At 36.4% G+C, this 21243-nt stretch overlaps 1 protein-coding gene across 1 annotated transcript in view; it reads left to right on the top strand.

Annotated features, from left to right (window-relative positions):
• The first annotated feature begins 3829 nt into the window (after positions 1-3829).
• CYSLTR1 (cysteinyl leukotriene receptor 1) overlaps positions 3830-21243 on the top strand; it is a 38765-nt gene continuing 21351 nt past the window's right edge. Inside the window, exon 1 of the mRNA XM_047716872.1 lies at positions 3830-4103. The gene's annotated coding sequence lies outside the window, so the exon portion shown is untranslated. The remainder of the gene's footprint in view (positions 4104-21243) is intronic.

The following is a 21243-nucleotide window of genomic DNA, read 5'->3' as shown; positions in this document are numbered from 1 at the left end:
ATTTCTTTTTCTTCTTTGACTACTGTGACTAGGACTTCCCGTACTATGCTGAATAAAAGTGGTGAAAGTGGACATCCTTATCTTGTTCCTCACTTTATGGGAGAAGCTCCTAGTTTTTCACCATTGACTATGCTTTGAATCTATTTTAAAACCATGTTATTCAATGCAGTATCCACTAACCATATGTAGCTATGAGTATCTGGAAGGTGGCTAGTGTGATTGAAAGACCAAATTTATTTTATTTTATTTTATTAATTTACATTTAGTTTATTGTTTTATTTTTTTATTTTTTTTATTTTTTCAGTGTTCCAAGATTCATTTTTTTATGCACCACACCCAGTGCTCCATGCAATATGTCCGCTCCTTAATACCCACCACCAGGCTCACCCATCCCCCTAACCCCCTCCCCTCCAAAACCCTCAGTTTGTTTCTCAGAGTCCACAGTCTCTCATACTTTGTCTCCCCTTCCAATTTACTCCAATTCACTTTTCCTTTCCTTCTTTTAATGTCTTCCATGTCATTCCTTATGAATCACAAGTGAAACCATATGGTAATTGACTTTCTCTGCTGGACTTATTTCACTCAGCATAATCTCCTCCAGTCCCATCCATGTTGATACAAAAGTTGGGTATTCATCCTTTCTGATGGAGGCATAATATTCCATTGTATATATGGACCATCTTCTTTATCCATTCATCTGTTGAAAGGTATCTTGGTTCTTTCCACAGTTTGGCTGTTGTGACCATTGCTGCCATGAACATTGGAGTACATATGGCCCTTTTTTTCACTACACCTGTATCTTTGGGGTAAATACCCAGTAGTGGAATTGCAGGGTCATAGGGTAGCTCTATGTAACAGTTTAGTTTAAATAACCACATGTAGCTAATGGCTACCATATTGGACAGCACAGAATAACATAAGGATGTTGACTTCAATGATCTGTACAATCTGTCCTAGGATTTAATTTTCAACAGATTTTAGCAGATTTCTTTTCAACAGATTGCATTCAAACTCATCTGAAAATCTGTTAGTGCACCCTGAACTCTCAAGAAATGATAATCCAGGATTGCTTTATACTCATGGGGTGGGCCCTGAGGCAGGAAGAGGAAAAGTGTTCAAAGCCTTATTTTCACAGATAGACTGATATTTTTTTCTTTTTATTTAAATTCAATTTAGTTAACATATAGTGTATTATTAATTTCAGAGGTAGAACTTAGTGGTTCATCAGTTGCATATAACACCCAGTGCTTATTACATCAAGTGCCCTCATTAATGCACATCACCCAATTACTCCAACTCCCCACCTATGTCCCCATCCGTGACCGTGTAGTTAAGATTCTCTTATGTTTTAATTCTTATTTTGTTTTTCCTTCCCTCACCCTATGTTCATCAGTTTTGTTTCTTAAATTCCACATATGAGTAAAATTATGTTATTTAGACTGATATTTTTTTATTGTCTCTGGGTTTCCATAAGCTGAAATGAAAGGATGAATCAAGTCTATTCCAGTTTCTGTGAATGAATGTACATGTGTGTATATCACTGTACTATGATTATAGTAACACTCTTTATCTTCCTTTCAAAAGTGTCATTAATTTTGATTGTGAATTTATAATTAAATAAGAATTTCAGTTCTGGAAGAAAAAAATGACTCCTCTTGATTTTGTGGTAAAACGAGTACATCTTGAGAAAGTCTCTCTCTCTCTGGCCTCAGTTTCCTCATCTCTAATATAAGAAAACTGGACTAGATTTACTTATGTGAAAAACTAAACAAGGCAGTAAACTAGTATCTTGGGACAGAATCATCAGTTAGACCTTTGATACCCTCGGGAATTCAACTGAATAAAAAAATCTAAATAAAATCAGTTTAAGATCACTTTTCAGCTCTGTGAACCCACGTAAGCTATGAATCTTGTGGCTCATAGTTAATGTGTGAATGTTGTATGCAAATCCTTCCTTCTACCCAGGTCTACTTCATTAAGACAGAGTTCCCATCCAATTACATGCTATTCCCCCTCTTCCTCACCATTCCCTACTTGATCCTCTCCAACTCAGTAATAAAGTAAGAACTGTTAGAGTCTGGGGAAATGAGAAAGAGTAGAGAGAAAACAGCAGAGGCATCAACTTGAGCATTTCACCATTTCCTGGAATGATAGAAAATGTTAGAATAAGTATATAATGAAGATAAATAGAAAGGAGAATATAAGATGGAAATGTGAAGGAAGGAGATGAGTAGTCTGACGTTAATTATATCAAACATCCTATAAACTGATACAGCTAAACAGGGGAAAGACCCAATTGGGTATGGGTGGAGCACTACCCTTCCCATTGCTCAGGAAGCAGAGAAACAGCTAAGGGAGGAAGTAAGTAGGGGAACACACAGGAGCAGCACAAGAAGGCATCCCCTCTCTGTTACAGCTATTGTGATCCTATCTTGAAGATCAAATATATAACCCCTTTCTCTTTACTTCCTGACTTGAGTATAAACTACTTTTCACCATAGCTCAAGATGACTGTAACAGTCCAGACTAGAGGGGAAGTGATAAGTCATCCTTTGCCTCCCTTATTAACTTTCCCCTGGGTCTCTGAGGATCCAAACCCAGCTGAAGAAATTGTAGTTATAACGTCACTTAGTTATAACGTCACTTTAGTTAGTAAAACTTCCCAGGGGAGGATTAAAGAGTCTGGTCTTGGATGCAAATGTTATCTTCCCTTTTAACTTGCTTGGATGGCCTTGTCCTCCACCCACTACCACAGCTAAGAATTCTATGAAAGAAAAAGGCTTCAGAACTCTTAGTGTCCTGGCTCCAGGTTTCCTGTGATATAATTCAGGTACCTACAGATGTAAAGTTTGAGTAAATGGCTTTGTTTCTGCAGCCAGTAGCAAGCCAGAGGGCTCTTGTTTTACTGAGTACCAAATTAATTATAATTATTAGTTGTAGGACCATGTTTAAAAGGTATTAAAATGAACATATTTATACCCATCCCCTTATAGTCCACCTTAATCTAACTCAATATAATTGATGTAACCAACTTACACCAAGGTCTCATCCATTTTGTTCATAATATCAAGGTGCCACCCCAAGCTCCAATCAAGACACAGCAGACTGCTATGTCCTTATTCTCCAGAAGACAGATAGAACATCCCATTATTTCAACACTCCAGAGGCTAGCCAAAATCTAAGAGTATTTACTTGACTTCCAAATTCCTAAGAGAGAATTCATTCCAGGTCATTCATTCCAGGTCATTCTCAACGTGACAGAAACAAAATTACCTTTAATCCAGTGGAGGCAATGTCTGTTGTGGGGATTTCATGAAATGAAACTCAAACTAGACAATTATTTGCCAGAACATAAGGCACCAAAAAGAAAAAGACTCTTTAGAGCGTGGTTAGAGCCACCAATATAATAAAAGAAAGAGCAACAGAAAGAGAAAGAGAGAATGGGGGAGAGGGAGGCTTGGGGGATGAAATTTATCTTGTCTAAAATCAAGTTTCACATAATGGCAGTTAGATTAGCATATACTGGTAAGATTATCTTTCTCAGCCTAAAAATATTCTAACCACCCCCACCCCACCAAGTCATAAAAATTAGAGACAACTAAGTTGGACAGAGTATACTCCTTCCTGTTTCCCATCTCAGAGCAGCTACAGGATTTCCTGAGAATTCTGTTGCTGGAGCTAGATGTAAAAGCTTATTTATGTACACAACAACTTGCAAGTATCCAGTTTCTACTCTTCTTCCCTCCCCCTGCTTTCCCCTCCCCCACTTTGCAGAGAAGCCAAATTTAGGCGTGCTTTACAGTTTGAGGACTAATCTGAAAGAGGAAGAAGAATCTGTATACATTGGCTAGCATATATGCCCTGCCCTCTTTCTTCTTGAAAATCGTAGCAACCCATCTTTTCAAAGAAGCTTGCGTAAAGAACAGGCACCCTGTAAACGGAGTGTGCTTTCAAGACCCTTCAGGGTATTCAGATTCACTATGCAGCTCACCAAGACTGTTAGCTTTCCAAGGGACGAATAGATTGGATTTAATGAAGACTTGGAGTGTGCTTCTGAGAATAAATGCAAAAGGACCCCGAACTGTCAATCTTGAAGACAAAAGGTAACATTTGATATTTCAGTGCTATGACTAAAACAGTATGTAGTAAAATTGTGCTGTTAAGAGATTTTAGCAAATTCCCAGAAGTTTGGGATTATTCATCTGCTTTGCCTGCTTTAAAATTAAGCTACTACTATGAATTCTTTCTGATTTATTTATTGGCTAAATATTTGATAACTAGTCAGTCTGTCAACAAGTATTGCTAAGTGCTTCTGCTAGGAGCTCAATGTGGCAAAATACAGAGGAGACACTACCCAAGCCTCCAGCGACTTTGCAATTAAGTTAGAAATAGAAGACATAGTTTAAAATCTTCTTTTAAGGACTCAATGAGGTTTCTCTAATCTGTAGTGGCAGTTTCTTTCATCTATGGAAAGAAAATAGTGACTGATAAAAGTAAAACAAATACTGAAGAATGACCTGGTATATTTACAAAGTAGTTTCACATTCATTATCCCATTTGAACTTCTCAACATCTGGCATTTTAGACAGGGTGAGTGTTAATATCCCTATTTTGCAAATAAAGAAATAGATGCAGAGGCATTAACAAATTTGCTAACAAACAGCATACAACTAGAAATTGACAAGTTCCAACTAGCCACTGCAAGTAGGAAGTTCTCACAACTATAAATGACCATCACGAAATTGCATGATCTGTTTAGTAACATAGACATATCTGACATAGACAAGGTTTACACGGAGCCAACACTTCATCCATTTAAATCAAAATCTTTGGTCAGGAGCATAATTCTATTTAGCAACAAATAACCTGTTTTCAAGGGTAAACAAATAAAATGAAAAAAAACCTTAAATCTGGTGGCTCTGCCTTCAGTGCTCTGATTCTTTTGAAGGTTACAAAGAGGCCATGACATCATATATTTATCAACTGATTATTGTAAAACAAAATGTAAGTAAACTGGGACTTGGGACTGCAGCATGTTTCAGATATATTAGTGAAATTTGCTTCTAGATAATTTTAAGCTTATAGTATCTATTGCAATCATTAAAAAATATTTTCTATTTTTGTTTCACTATTAATTGCCCAATTAGAACTAAAAGTGGTCTCTGTTTACATAGCAAATAAATGACCTCACATACCACATTTATATTTTTAATACACCCTTAATAAAAACTGCTCCCTAGGCTGTCATAATATTTAAATGACTGCACTAGCTGATTAGTTTCTGCAAATGTAATAAATCACCCTGGGAGTCAGTGAACCCAAACAGAATAGGTTAAAGAAAGTTTTCAGATTGAGTCCATTCCAAATTCAGCATTTTGGTGTCTTCCTTGCCCAGAATCATCAATTTCATTTTTTACTACTTTTCTCTCTTACCCTTAATCAAAGTTTTGATATATTTAGGAAGTACTAATCTGGGATAAAAGCAAGATTCTTCCATGATGCAGAAAATTATAAATTTGCCTTTGTAGGATCACTGGCTGATAATAAGGGATTAAAGGGAGGACACAGATCCTTAAGAAATATATCTAATCTTATTTGATACTATGAAAGCTATCATTATCTCTTAAATACCATAGCTCTGCATGGACCTCTACCTTGATCCATTTTTTTATTTCTTATGTTCTCATTAAAATATCTCAAATCTGCTATAATCTGTTAAACAAGTGTCAGTTAAGTTCAACACATTATGTGACACAAAGGTAAGATGTAGTTCCTGCTCTTAAGGAATTTACAATATTGGAGGACATACAAGACCTACAGAACATAAAAATATGAGACAGTAAACCAACGTTATGTGGTTTTTGGGGAGTTTTTTGGTTTTATTTTAAAGATTATATTTATTTATTTGTCAGAGAGAGAGAGAGAGAGCGTGACCTGAGCAGAAGGCAGATGCTTAACTGACTGAGCCACACAGGTGTTCCACAATGTCATGTTTTTAATGGTAAAGGAGTTTATGGAAGAAAGAGAGCAATGAGCAGGCTGAATGAAGAAGGCTTCATAGAGAAGGTAAAATGCGATAGGCCTAAAAGAATATCTAGGATATGGGACCATGCTAAGCAAACTTTCTGTGCACATAGTAAGTGATGAATATATGTTGTTTGAATTCAATTCTAGTCACAGAAATTATGTCAGAAATATATAGTTTCAAGAATGAATTTGACACCTGCAGTGATTTTGACACCTACAGGGTACACACCAAAGAGCCTAGTCAGATTAGGGATTGAGTTGAAGAGTCAGAAAATCAATTTGGATAGAAATTTAAGACCAAACTATTAGACACTGAATTCCAGGCACTTTTAAATAGGGAATCTATCAGCAAATTTTGAATAAATGAGAATATGATAGAAAAATGTTTTTAGTAGATGAATCTGGCAGAGTTTCATAGGCCTGACTACATTTGAAAAAACTGAAACTGGAAAAGCTCATGTAAAGTGTAGAAATTAATGGAGCTATAAGCTAGTTTGGTGGCAGTAGAAATGGAATGGAGAAAAACTCAATGAGACATTTAAGAGGAATAATAGATGGAAGTTGGTGAGTGATTAGATATAGGCAGCATAGGAAAATCAGAGCTATCCCTGAAATTTTGAACCTGTGGGATCTGGGCAGTGGTTTTACTACTATTCATAGAATTAGGTAACTTGGAGATGGAAGTGGGGATTGTATGACATGATGATCTGTTTTTGACCTATTGAGTTTAAGGAGATGGCAAAAATTCCAAGAAATAATGTTTTATGATGGTTGGAAACAATGGCCCTGAATATGAGTGATGAGTAAGTGGTAGAGGCCAAAGTTAATGTGAAGAATGTGACAGCCAAGGCCATAAGACTGTCTCATCTTAGAGAAAGCAAATCTAAGATGACCAAAAACTGTAACTTGTGCAGTTCATACAGTTTTGGTCAAGAGAAGGAAGAGATTCCTGAGAAATAAGTGCCACGGAAATATATTTCTTCTCATCAAAATATACCAAGAGTCTTGAGAGAAGGTATCAGGTTATATGTTCTTTTAAACTTCCTCTTCCCAACAATAACTAGCATAGTGCTACATACATACCATGAGCACCCAATAAATATTAAATTATTCTAATATAAATAAGCATAGAGATCTTTTGTTTCAAGTTATCTTTCAAATTGGACTCTGTCATAAACTCAGCAACAAAACAGTGGCATCTTTAAACTACCTTGCCACATGGGTTTCAGTGGGAAGGAAACTGGGCCTGGATAACTGGGAGTTCATCCTAGATTTGCCTTTTAATCAGCTGTGTGTTCTCCAGCAAGTTATTGAACATCTGTATTTCTTGGTTTCCTCATGTATCCAATGTAATAATGAGCTTAAAGAGATATTTTTCAGAACTACTAAAATGATAAATATGAAATTAACTTGAAAATACAAACTACCATCCAAAAAGATTTTGTTTAAATTCCATTCTAGGAGAGTAAGACACATAACAAAGTTGATTGCATGTGGAGGGAGTGTGGCCAGTTACTTTCTGCTCCAAGTACTTCACCTCTAAACAGGGACCTTATTCTAAGTAAGCATCAGCAATCTCATCCTACTTTTAGGATGTCAGTAGGAGCCAACTCTCTGGTTATTACAGAGAATTACAGAGAATTCTCTGTAAGAATTCTACTATACCTGTGCAAGCCTTAGTGTGAATGCTAATTTGCTGATTTTCACTGAGGAAATGCAACTGCTAAGAAGACTAATGTACTCATAGGAGGTGGTAGTATAACCTCATCTTTACAGAAAAAGCAACAAAGTAGGTCATTTAACCTGATTTGATTTTTGGTCCATTTGGTCCATTAATTCATGTTACAATACTGATGCCAATTATAATTACTTTTGCTTTCAGCTGATAACTCTTTGTAGGTTGGTAGAAAAGACCACAGTTTAAAGAAGTTGTGCACTACAAAACTTATCTATCGTGCTTCCTCATTCCATCCCATGCCACTCCCTCCCATCATAATTTCTCTTTTCTTTATGCCCCACCAGTTTTTCTTCAGTATTTAGGGGAGAATTAGAAAGAAAAAACTTTAAATGTTTGGGAGAAGTTAGAGAGTTGCCCTGGCAGAAATAGGGGGAAAGAGACAAAACAGAAAAGTAAACATAGACCCTTGGGCACTTAAACAGAGTTGATTTTCTTTTTAGTGAATAAAATGTCATTACCATACTTACAGGATTTGTAGAATCAATACATCCCGGACATTTGAACATCTACTTAAATGTAGCTAATGGAAAAGGAAAAGGAGCTGAGATCTAGATTTAGAATCCCCTGGAACATTCAGGTTTTCTTCTATTTTCTATCAATCCCTCTTTAAAAAAAAAAAAAGGAAAGAAAAATCCAGTTTGGAATCACATTTTGAGATATCTAACATGTAAGACTTACTGATATTTCTCATCTATTTCAGATTAACAGTCTTTGTTTTTATATAGAGTTGTCCTTGTGTTGTCATGGATTTTAACATAAGTGGAATTAAGCTAACAATAACAACACTCAGACATCTCTGACACATCTTATGTATTTATTGCAAAGTTCCTAGGAAGTTCAGGCCTCAGAAAATGTAAAAAGTTTCTTTTCATTCCAAATTGGTTACCTATTTTGTTTAATCTGAATTTGAATTCTGATTTAAGACAAAGGCCTTCAGTAAAAAACAGTCTCCTACAGAACAATTAACCTGCTTCTAAAGAGCAGGCATCTAAATTCCAAGAAGTTAAAGGCAGGCCTCAGAGTCAGCTGTGAGCAATGACTTCAGAATTTAGGGGGTTTCCAAGTTGTTGGTAATTAGGTAGAGACTTAACAGGTATCCCTGTAAGAAAGTAGGTCCTCCAGTTAGTACTTTACAATAAGTTCAAAAGTATGTAAGCTGTCTGTAACATATTTCTATCACCCAGACTAAGGGTAGAACTATCTTCCCACTGTGCATCCCCACCAACACCCAGGATAAAACATTTGAGTTCCAGTATTATGTAAAGGGACATACTGTGTCATTAGCTCTGAATGCCACAGTCCAGGTTCTTTTGGGGCTGAACACTTTCCTTGGTTTGGAATCCAGCTGTCTGGCAAGAGCGGCCCAATTTGATTGGTGCAATGTTCTCCCTTTAATGATAAATAAGCTATCCAAGAAAAAACATTTTAGAGTTGTCAACAATGCAGTATTGACTCTCCTGTAGTTTCTAATACCAGTGAAAATGCTGCTAAGCATTTTCATGGAAATGTCAAGTTAAAAAGCTACTTATTGTGACAGTAAGGTTATTGTGATAACAGGCAGGTCTTTCTACTCCCCTCCCCCCAATTTTTTTTTTTGACATGGGGGAAAGTCTCTGCAATCATTAGTACAAGCCTGATTGTTTATAGATTAAAATCCCAGAGTGGATATGTAGCTTTGCTCCAATTAATGACAAATCACTCGATAAACATTTATTGCACATTTTCTATGGCACAAAACATTGTGATAGGCTAGGTTTGGGGTTCGCAGAGCTTAAGGGAAAAAAAGGCTGGACTTTTTTTCTCCTACCCTAGAGAAGCTCACAATCTACCTAGGGAGACAAGATTCCTACACATTATAAGCTAGAGGATAGTAGAATACTGATTGCGATATTATTGGTATAGGCAGTAATCATAATACAAGTTGAAAGAAGAGACATATGAGTATAGAATAGGGTGGTCAGGGGCGCCTGGGTGGCTCAGTGGGTTAAGCCTCTGCCTTCGGCTCGGGTCATGATCTCAGGGTCCTGGGATCGAGCCCCGCATCGGGCTCTCTGCTCAGCAGTGAGCCTGCTTCCTCCTCTCTCTGCCTGCCTCTCTGCCTACTTGTGATCTCTCTCTCTCTGTCAAATAAATAAATAAATAAATAATCTTTAAAAAAAAAAGAATAGGGTGGTCAAAGTAGGTGTCAAGAAGTAGAGTATGAGTAGAAAAAGAGTCATAAAAATTTACATTTTATAATGCTTTACAGTTTACAAAGCACTTATATTTGCTGATTCTATTTATTATGTATCCATTCAATAAACACTTGTTGTAACAGAAGATTAACAGAACACTGTCCAGTTTATTAACTTGAAGGGAGAATTCCCTTCACAGTGTGTATGTGTGTGTATAAATATCAATATCACATTGTACACTTTAAATATCTTCTGATTTTATTTGTCAATTATACCTCAGTAAAGCTGAGAGGAAATTGTCTCTCACTTCCTTGAGCTTACCTTTATAGGATAAACAGCACAACACACTTTTTCCATTTGACAGTAATAGGATACATGGAGAATAGCAAAAATGGCACTGGGGAGTTGGCCAAATAAAAGTAAGGCCCCACTGAACTGTATTTTCATGAAAATTAAGCTTTCTGGATCTTGCTGCTGCTCAGCAGAAGTATCTGTCTCAGAAGAGTGAGCCCCAAGTCCCAACCTCCCCCACTTCCTCTTCTGCTTTGGCCCTGCCCTCATCACCCTGTCCTTGTTGGCAGTGTTCCAACACATGCAGACCATCCGGTGCATGCTAGCATTTACTAGAAAGGCAAAGGGAGTCTTGGAGGAGGTTTCAAACTTAATTCAATCATAATACTACATCCAAATGCTGATTTGATCTTTCTGTCTCTCCTATTGTCTGAATTAAAAAACATTCATTATCAGTTTCACCCAAACCTTATAGTCAGACACATCCTTGGGCCTCTGGATTCTCATCAGTCTCTGACCTAGACCACTTTTGAACTCTCCTTCAGCCCCAACAAGCTACATTTTTTTTAATTTAAATTCAATTATCCAATGTAAAGTACATCATTATTTTTTAATAAAATATTTTGCTTTTTTTGTTTTAAGGCCTTTGCCTTCTGTCTCTTTCTAAATGTGTGGATTTGCCCCAAATCCTTTACTTTCTTCTCCAGTGATTTGTGGTGTTTATCCATAGGTCCCCTATACTATTTTTGAGTTTTTCAGGTTTCTTTTTAATAGACTTTACCTGCTAGTGGAGTCCATATTTCATTTCTATTTTATGCCATTATCTAGATTCCTGCACAATAAAGCCTGTACTTCCACACCAAAAACTTGCTTCTTCTTCCACCTCCTCAGGCACACAACTTGGGGAAGTAAGGCAATGTCTTGTCAAAAGCACCCAATACCACACAATTATTCTTCCAAAGTTTCTCAGTTACAAGGGGACGAGAGCAAAACTGTATGACATAGACTCACTGTCATTAATAGGGTCACTGTCTAAATGGATATGAGAGACATGTATTCAAAAAGACTGATTACAGTGATTATATACAGTAATAAATAAGGCAATAGAACCACAAGCAAGGGAACATTTGTAAAAAATAGCATCTTCAAATTGAAATGTGAAGTATAAGTAGAAATTTACCAAGCTCACCTCTTTGACTATGTAAGGGTGAAAAAGGATACATAGTTTGAGTATCTTCAGATAGACAAGGCATGATGAGACAGAGACCGTGATATAAATTGGTAGGAGAATGCCAGGAGACACTGCAAAATAAGAATCAACAGAACTTTGGGTTCACACATGAGGAATGAGGTCAGGGAAGATCAAATATGACTACCTTCATCATAGTTGCCAAATAACTGCAAGACGTTTAATGTCAATTAAAAAAAAAAAAAACAGAAAAGTCAGTTGGAACAGTTGATTTGGGAGAGAAGATAGTATATGTGTCTTTAAGCATGTTGAAACTGAGGAAAAAGCATTAAGATCCAAGAAAAAAAATCTTATAGGCAGTTGAAAATGAGACTAAAGTTCAGGTGAGTGGTTTGTGGCTGAGACAGAGATTTGAGTCATCCACATGAAAGTGATATTTTTAAATCATGGGAGTTGGTAGTTTTTCAAGGGAAAGAGAGAAGCAAAGAGCTAAACACCAAAACACCAAACATTTGCATTTCACAGATCTTAGATACACTTAACAACCTCCATTGGCTGTCTGAAAAACCTGTCATTGATGAAGGGAGACCAAAAAGAAGAGTAGCAGTGTAGTAACAGAACTGGACTGAAAGTTGTAATGCCTGGGTTCTAGTTCCAGCCCTGTCATTAGCAATATGATCTTGAGCAAGTCATCACTATTCCTCTCCCATTCACAGGTTTCATTTTTTCACATGTAAAAATCCTTTGGAACAGGATTTCTAGGATCACTTCTGGCTCAAACTGGCACTTCTTGTTACATTCTACTAACATGACTCAATAATATAATTTACTTTTATTTATTTTTTTATAATTTTCTTTTAAAAGAATGGCAACATGCTCTGGCCTTTTTCAAAGGTCTATTTGTAGATATAAAACAAACTCTTTTTAAGTAAAACCTTTGCTTATAGACACATTTCCTGAGTAAGTAAAGCCTAACAAATCCAATATGAGTGAAACACTGTACCCTGGAAACAGAAAGAAGCCCTGGGTGGTTGACAATAGTTGTGTCATATAACCTTTTGTCACTCCCACCACAACAGCAAACATGCAACCTTAAATTAAGCAAAAGCTTTCTAAATTTAGATACTTCCAAACAGGGCATCTTAAGTTAATTGTAAAGGTTTAGTAAATTATTTATTATGCCTCTTATCTTTAATAATGGAATATCATATTTAACTTATAATCAAAATGGAAAGAAAGCTATTATACCATGTATTACTATACCAGGACTCAGAGTCTGCAGTCTACATTTAGTTCACATTAAAATGGAAGCAAAGAGGCAAACCAAGCTAAAAATAAAATGTTCTACAGAGATGAAAAAAAAGAATGGCATAGAAACTCACTAGACATTCATTATGTTCCTGCTGTGTATGCAAAGTACCATGCTAACGACTCTAGAAGAAAATTGGGGAGATATAAAAGGAAGTAAAATGGGAAAAAGGAAACAAAGACTTAATCCCTGTTTTCAAGCTGATCCACGGTAAATCATAATTCTGTTGCCAGACTTGTGTATCACTTTAGTTGGATGAGTCACTTTAGTTGGATGAGTCACTTTAGTTGGATGAGGAAACAAACTATTTAAATTTAGTTCTCATACAAAGTTGTACTTAGTAACTTTTTTGCTTTGGTAAAATGTTCTGAAAAAAATCCCTGTTCCTGTTTCAAAAGTTATACCAAAGGGAAAATAAGAAGAAATATAATAAAACAAATATACATCTAAGGTGACTCAATAAAATAATTTTGAAATGTGTTAGTCTGAGTCAACACATTTATTGAGGAATGAGTGTAATGTTCCTTGCTAAGCTCTAGAGAAATTATTCATATTAATTAGATCTGGTCTTTGTCCTCAAAAAAGTCCATAATTTGGTAGTAGAGATTATGTAAATACACAAATTACTATAAGAAAAAGTTAGAAAGGTAGATATTAAAAATTAAATTCTGGGGCACCTGGGTGGCTCAGTGGGTTAGGCCTCTGCCTTCAGCTCGGGTCGTGATCTCGGAGTCCTGGAATCGAGCCCCACGTTGGGCTCTCTGCTCAGCACGGAGCCTGCTTCTCCCTCTCTCTCTGCCTGCCTCTCTGCCTACTTGTGATCTCTCTCTCTGTCCAATAAATATATAAAATTTAAAAAAAATTTAAATTCTGCAGTTGAACCATTGGCCACTGTGGTCAAATGTTCTCCAAGGTTCTAACATCCTGAGAATATCCTATACTTCCTCCCTTCTAATTTTTCCTTCCACATCTAACCTTTCTACTAACCCTTTCCTCACTGTGCCCTCTAGAACCTCCTTTTTCATTATAAGTTCCCCTATATCCTAAATCTCTTCAAATAATTCTCCCACCACATCATTGCTTTATGTGAAACCTGATCCTCCCCCATCAAAAGTAAGCTGCTTATTTTTCTACATCCTATCTACTTTGAGACCTAGAGAGTCTGTTGAATGTCTCCTGGCTTCCTGGTGCCACATTAAACCATTACTCTTCTACCATAATACAAAAGCCACTCACCTATGCCACCCTTTAATCTTCCATGTAAACAACCAACCTAGTAAACTGACTTCAAATTACTTGACTTCCTTATCTAAAGCAAACATTTACATTCCACCTTGCCTACTCATTTCATGGCCACACTTGGAACCTCATTTATTATCACACAACTGAGATCTTAAACTCCAGTGTACCACACTCTGACCACAGACTCCTAGACTTTCAGTTCTATCACACCCTTATTGTCACTACACCACTTCTTTTTTTTTTTAGGATTTTATTTATTTATTTGACAGAGAGAGAGACACAGCAAAAGAGGGAACACAACCAAGGGGAGTGGGAGAGGGAGACGCAGGTTTCCTGCTGAGTAGGGAGCCCACCAAATGTGGAGCCCAAACCCAGGAGCCTGGAATCATGACCTGGCCAAAGGCAGATGCTTAATGACTGAGCCACCCAGATGCCCCGCCAGTACACCACTTCTTAAATTTCAGTAAATCTTCTAGTCCCTTGGTCACTCCCTTTTCTCCCAATCTGTTAAAACTTCTTCACAGTTTCACTGTTAACCACTCTTTTAGTAGCATCATCTTTCAACTTCCTTACCTTACTGTCCTTCCATAAATTTGCCCTATTACTCCCAATCTTATATCAATGTAAGCATCTATAATCTTTTTCTCTCCTAAATCCAGGCTGTTGATAAATCCCAGGCTGGAATAAATCACACAGTTGTGCAGACTGGGTCCATTAAAAACTCACACTCTCCAATTTCTCTTGGGCCTTCAGTCTCTTCTTGGTCATATATCTGTCCCATTTCCAGAACTACCATTCAAACCTTCACTAACTTTCAGAGGACCTGACCCTGAGTGAAGCCCTCTATTTCTCACCAGACAACATTATTATTTTTTTTATTTTACCAAGAAAATTAAACCTCTTGGGATGATCAACCTCTATCTTTTCTGCTCCACTTCCTCTTTCATTTACATGTCAATATTGTCAGTATTTTTTCTCACTCTGCACCTTCTAATAGCTACCTACTCCCTAGAGGATAAACTTGAATTCTCCAGAATAGTATACAAGGTTTTTAATGACCTAGTTCCTGTATTTCTCTCCAACTTGTTTTGTTACTTTTAAACCCCATAGTCCAATAACATACAGATACGTACACCCAAACATGCACACCTGTACACACTTTTATCTTACATTTCATCCCTATCACATGTTTACTTTTCCTTACACATGTCAGTCTATTTCTCATCTCCAACCATTTGCTTATTCTACTTTCTTCCCCTGCTGAAAAAGGTTTTTCCTACCTGCCATACTCTTCTATATTTTATGAAACCTTTACTAACATGCATGCACCATTTATATTCCCATTCTATGTCCCTTATAAATTTCTATTAGTGCAGCTGTAATGGTGCAGTGAATTAAATTGTTAACACATCTGTGTCTCCCTCTAGTGGAGTGTAAACTTTTAATGGACAGGGTTTGAATCTTATTTTCCAAAGGTCTAGCACAGAACTGACATATAGTAAGTGGCTTATATATCCCTTTTAATATGACCAACATATCGCAGTAGTACAGAGGATCAGGAAATTTTAAGGGAGAGATGATGTAAGAGATGGTCTTAAAGATGGCTAAAATTACATCCGATAGCAATGAGGAAAAAGAGCATATCAGATGACAAAATGGCCTGAGCAAAGGAAAGGAGTGTGAGGAAGTAACTCTCACTAACACCATCTTAATCATATATTCTGTCAAGCAGAATACAAGGAAGATAGTTTCCCAGACAAAAAAAAAAAAAAAAAAAAAAAAGGAAACAACAACAACAAAAAAAACTAACCCAGCCCTACAAGAAACACTAAAGGGGAGTCTTTGAATGGGAAAGAAAGACCAAAAGCAAAAAAGACTCTAAGGAAAAGAGAAAATCTCCAGAAACAACAACAAAACAAGTAATAAAATGGCACTAAATTCATATCTATCAGTAATCACTCTGAATGAAAATGGACTATATGCTCCAATCAAAAGAAAAAAGGCATAGAGTGTTAAGATGGAATAAAAAAAAATCAAGACCCATCTATATGCTGCCTACAAGAGACTCATTTTAGACCTAGAGACACTTGCAGTTTGAAAGAAAGAGGATGGAGAAACATTTATCTTGCAAATGGACATCAAAAGAAAACCAGTGTAGCAATACTTATCTGACAAAATACATTTTAGCCAAAGACTGTAAGAAGAGATGTAAAAGGCACTGTAATAAAATAAAGGGGTCTATCCAACAAGATCTTATAATTGTAAATATCTATGCCCTGAAGTTGGGAGAACTCAAATATGTAAAACAATTAATAATAAACATAAAGGAACTCATTGATAATAATACAGTTATAGTACAGGACTTGAACACTCCACTTACAGCAATACAGAATATCGAGCAGAAAATCAGCAAGGAAACAATGGCTTTGAGTGACACACTGGACCAGATGGACTTAACAGATACACTCAGAACATTTCATCCTAAAGTAGCAGAACACATTCTTTTTAAGTGCACATGGGACATTCTTCAGAAGAGACCACATACTGGGTCACAAATCAGGCTTCAACAAATAAAAAAGATGGAGATTTATACAATGCATATTTTCCAACCACAATGCTATGAAACTTGAAGTCAACCACAAGAAAAAATTGGAAAGACCACAGATACATGGAGACTAAGGAACATCCTACTAAAGAATGAATGGGTCAACTAGTAAGTAACAAATGAAAAATATGTGGACAAAATGAAAAGGAAAACACGATGGTACAAAACCTTTGAAATGCAGCAAAAGCAGTCAGAGGGAAATATATAGCTATACAGACTTACCTCAAGAAACAAGAAAAATATCAAATACACAACCTAAGCATACACCTAAAGGAGCTGGGAAAAGAATAAAAAAATATAAAAAGAATTTTTATTTTATTTTTTTAATTTTATTTTTTTATAAACATACAATATATTTTTATCCCCAGGGGTACAGGTCTGTGAATCGCCAGGTTTACACACTTCACAGCACTCACCATAGCACATACCCTCCCCAATGTCCATAATCCCACCCCTCCTCCCAACCCCCCTCCCAACCCCCCTCCCCCCAACAACCCTCAGTTTGTTTTGTGAGATTAAGAGTCACTTATGGTTTGTCTCCCTCCCAATTCCATCTTGTTTCATTTACTCTTCTCCTACCCCCTCACACCAGTCAGAATGGCTAAAATTAACAAGTCAGGAATTGACAGATGCTGGCGAAGATGCGGAGAAAGGGGAACCCTCCTACACTGTTGGTGGGAATGCAAGCTGGTGCAACCATTCTGGAAAACAGCATGGAGGTTCCTCAAAATGTTGAAAATAGAACTACCCTATGACCCAGCAATTGCACTGCTGGGTATTTACCCTAAAGATACAAACGTAGTGATCCGAAGGGGCACGTGCACCCGAATGTTTATAGCAGCAATGTCTACAATAGCCAAACTATGGAAAGAACCTAGATGTCCATCAACAGACGAATGGATAAAGAAGATGTGGTATACATACACAATGGAATACTATGCAGCCATCAAAAGAAATGAAATCTTGCCATTTGCAACGACGTGGATGGAACTAGAGGGTATCATGCTTAGCGAAATAAGTCAATCGGAGAAAGACAACTATCATAAAAAGAATTTTTGAAGGATCCTAAAACCAGCAGAAGGGAAATAACAAAGATTAGAGCAGAAATAAATTATATAGAAACAACAACAAAAGTAGAACACAACAATGAAACCAGGAGCTGGTGGTCTTCTTAAGGATTAATAAAATTGACAAACCTCTAGCCAGGTTTATCAAAAAGAAAAAAGAGAAAGGACCCAAATAAATAAAATAATGAATAAGAGAAGAGAGACCACAACCAACACCAAGGAAATACAGACAATTATAAGAGAATATTATCAGCATACTGATAATCACCAAAGAAATTGAATCAGTAATTTTAAAATCTCCCAAAAAACAAAAGTGCAGAGCCAGATGGTTTCCCAAGGGAATTCTACCATACATTTAAAGAAGAGTTAATACTTCTTCTTCTCTAATTTTTCCAAAAAATAGAAATGGAAGAAAATTTTCCAATCTCTTTCTATGAGGTCAGCATTACCTTGATTACAAAACCAAAGACCCCACTAAAATGAGAATTACAGGCCAGTATCCCTGGTGAACATGGATGCAAAAATTCTCAACAAAATACTAGCAAATTGAATCCAACAGTACATTAAAAGAATTATTCAAAAAAAAGAATTATTCATCACAATCAAGTGGGATTTATTCCTGGGCTGCAAGCATGGTTCAATATTCACAAATCAATCAAAGAGATACACCACATTAATAAAAGAAAGGATAAGAAACATGTGATCCTCTCAATAGACACAGAAAAAGCATTAGATGAAGTACAGCATTTATTCTTTTTTTAAAAATTTTATTTATTTATTTGACAGAGATCACAAGTAGGCAGAGAGGCAGGTGGAGGGTGTGGGGAAGCAGGCTCCCCGCGGAGAAGGGAGCCTGATGCGGGGCTTGATCCCAGGACCCTGAGATCATGACCTGAGCTGAAGGCAGAGGCTTTAACCCACTGAGCCACCCAGGTGCTCCCAGCATTTATTCTTGATAAACTCCCTCAATAAAGTAGAGATAAAGGGAACATATGTCAACATCATAAAGACCACAGATGAAAGACCCATAGCTAATATCATCCTTAATGGGGAAAAACTGAGAGTTTTTACACTGTGGTGAGAAACAAGACAATGATGTCCACTCTCACCTTTATTAGTTGACATAGCACTGGAAGGCCTAACCTCAGCAATCAGACAACAAAAAGAAAAAAAAAAGGCATCCAAATTGGCAAGGAAGAAGTCAAACATTCACTATTTTCAGACAACATGATTCTCAATGTAGAAAACCTGAAAGACTCCACCAAAAAAATATTAGAACTGATACACAAATTCAGGGAAGTCATAGGATACAAAATCAACATACGGAAAACCATTGCATTTCTACATAGCAATAATGAAGCAGCAGAAAGAGAAATCAAAGAATTGATCCCATTTACAATTGCAACAAAAACCAAGAGATATCTAGGATTAAATCTAACAAAAGAGTTAAAAGACCTGTACTGAAAGCTTTAGAACACTATGAAAGAATTTCCATTTTTTTGGGTGTTTATCTTCAATTTCTTTCATAACAAAGAAATGGAAAAACATTCCATTCTCATGGATTGGAACAACAAATATTGTACAAATGTCTATACGATTCAAAGCAATCTACACATTTAATGCAATCTCTATCACAATACCACCATCACTTTTCTCAGAGCTAGAAAAATCCTAAAATTTGTATGGCACCACAAAAGACTCTGAATAGCCAAAGCAATCTTGAAAAAGAAAAGTAAAGCTGGAGGTATGATAATTCTGGACTTCACATTATATTACAAAGCTGCTGTCATCAAGACAGTATGGTATTGGCACAAAAACAGACAAATAGATCAATGGAACAGAATAAAGAACCCAGAAATGGACCTTCAAGTCTATGGTAAAGTAATCTTTGACAAAGTAGAAAAAAATGTCCAATGGTGGGAAAAAAAAACTGTCTCTTCAACAAATGGTGTTGGGGAAAATGGGCAACAACATGCAAAAGAATGAAACTAGACCACTTTCTTACACCATACACAGAAACACAAAATCAAAACACCATCCAAATCCTAGAGAACACAGGCAGTAACCTCTTTGTCATCAGCTGTAGCAACTTTTTCCTAGATCTGTCTCCTGAAGTAAGGGAAACAGGCAAAAATAAACTATTCAGACTTCATCAAGATAAAATGCTTCTGCATAGTGAAGGAAACCATCAACAAAAAAGGTAACCTTTGGAACAGGAGGAGATATTTGCAAATGACATATCTGATAAAAGGTTAGTGTCCAAAATCTATAAGGTTTTTATCAAACACCCAAAAACAAACAATCCAGTTAAGAAATGGGCAGAAGACATGAATAGACATTTTTCTGAAGAAGACATAATGGCCATCAGACACATGAAAAGATGCTCATCACTCATCATCAGGGAAGTACAAATCAAAACTACAATGAGATATCACCTAACACCTGTCAGAATGGCTAAAATCAAGAACACAAGAAACAACAGATGTTAGCGAGGATGCAGAGGGAGGTGAACCCTCTTACACTCTTTTTGGGAATGCAAAGTGGTTCAGCCAGTGTGAAGAATTGTGTGGAGGTTCTTCATAAAGTTAAAACAAGAATACCCTATGATCCAGCAATTGTACTACTTGGCATGTACCCAAAGGATACAAAATACTTTTTGTACTTTCTCTTTACAAAATTTACAAAATTATAGCAGCATTATCAACAATAGCCAAATTATGGAAAGAGCTCAAGGGTCCAACAACTGGTGAATGGATAAAAAATCTTGGCATAATATATGGAATATATTACTCAGCCATAAAAATAATAAAATTTTTCTATTTGAAACATCATGGATGGAGCTAGAGAGCGTATTATGCTAAGTGAAACATGTAATAAGCTAAATGAAATATGCTAAGCAAAATAAGACAAATGCCATATGATTTCACTCATATGTGGAATTTAAGAAATGAAACAGATGAACATAGAAAAAAATAAGAGAGAGACAAACCATAAAATAGACTCTTAACTATAGAGAACAAATTGAGGGTTGCTGGAGGGGAGGTGGGCACGGTGATATGGGTTAAATGGGTGGTGGGTATTAAGGAGGATACTTGTGATGAGAACGGGATGTTATATATAAGTGATGAATCACTAAATTCTACTTTACTTCTGAAATTAATATTATACTATGTATTAACTAACCTGAATTTTTTTTAAAAAAAAAAACTTGAAGGAAGGAAGCAAAGAAGAGAAAAAAAGAAAGAAAGAAAGAAAGAGATAGAGAGAGAGATAAAGAGAGACAGAGAGAGAGGGAGGGAAGGAAGGAAAGAAGAAGGAAGGAAGGAAGTAAAAAGAAAGAAAGAAAGAAAGAAAGAAAGAAAGAAAGAAAGAAAGAAAGAAAGAAAGAAAGAAAGAAGAAAGGAAAAGAAAAGGAAAGAAAAGAAAAGAAAAGAAAAGAAAGATGGATGAAGGAAGGAAGGAAGGAAAGAAGGAAGGAACTACACAGGCTTATTAGGCATGCATCTTATTACATCTTCTAACACATTTAATTTTTCAAAGTAATTTAGAATTCTAACCCCTACCTGTACATTGGTAACATCTGCATAAAATAATAATTCTG

Source organism: Lutra lutra, chromosome X (genome assembly GCF_902655055.1).
Source record: "Lutra lutra chromosome X, mLutLut1.2, whole genome shotgun sequence".
Taxonomy (NCBI): Eukaryota; Metazoa; Chordata; class Mammalia; order Carnivora; family Mustelidae; genus Lutra; species Lutra lutra.
The sequence above is the reverse complement of the archived record's forward strand: the minus strand, read 5'-3'. Positions and strand labels throughout refer to the sequence as shown.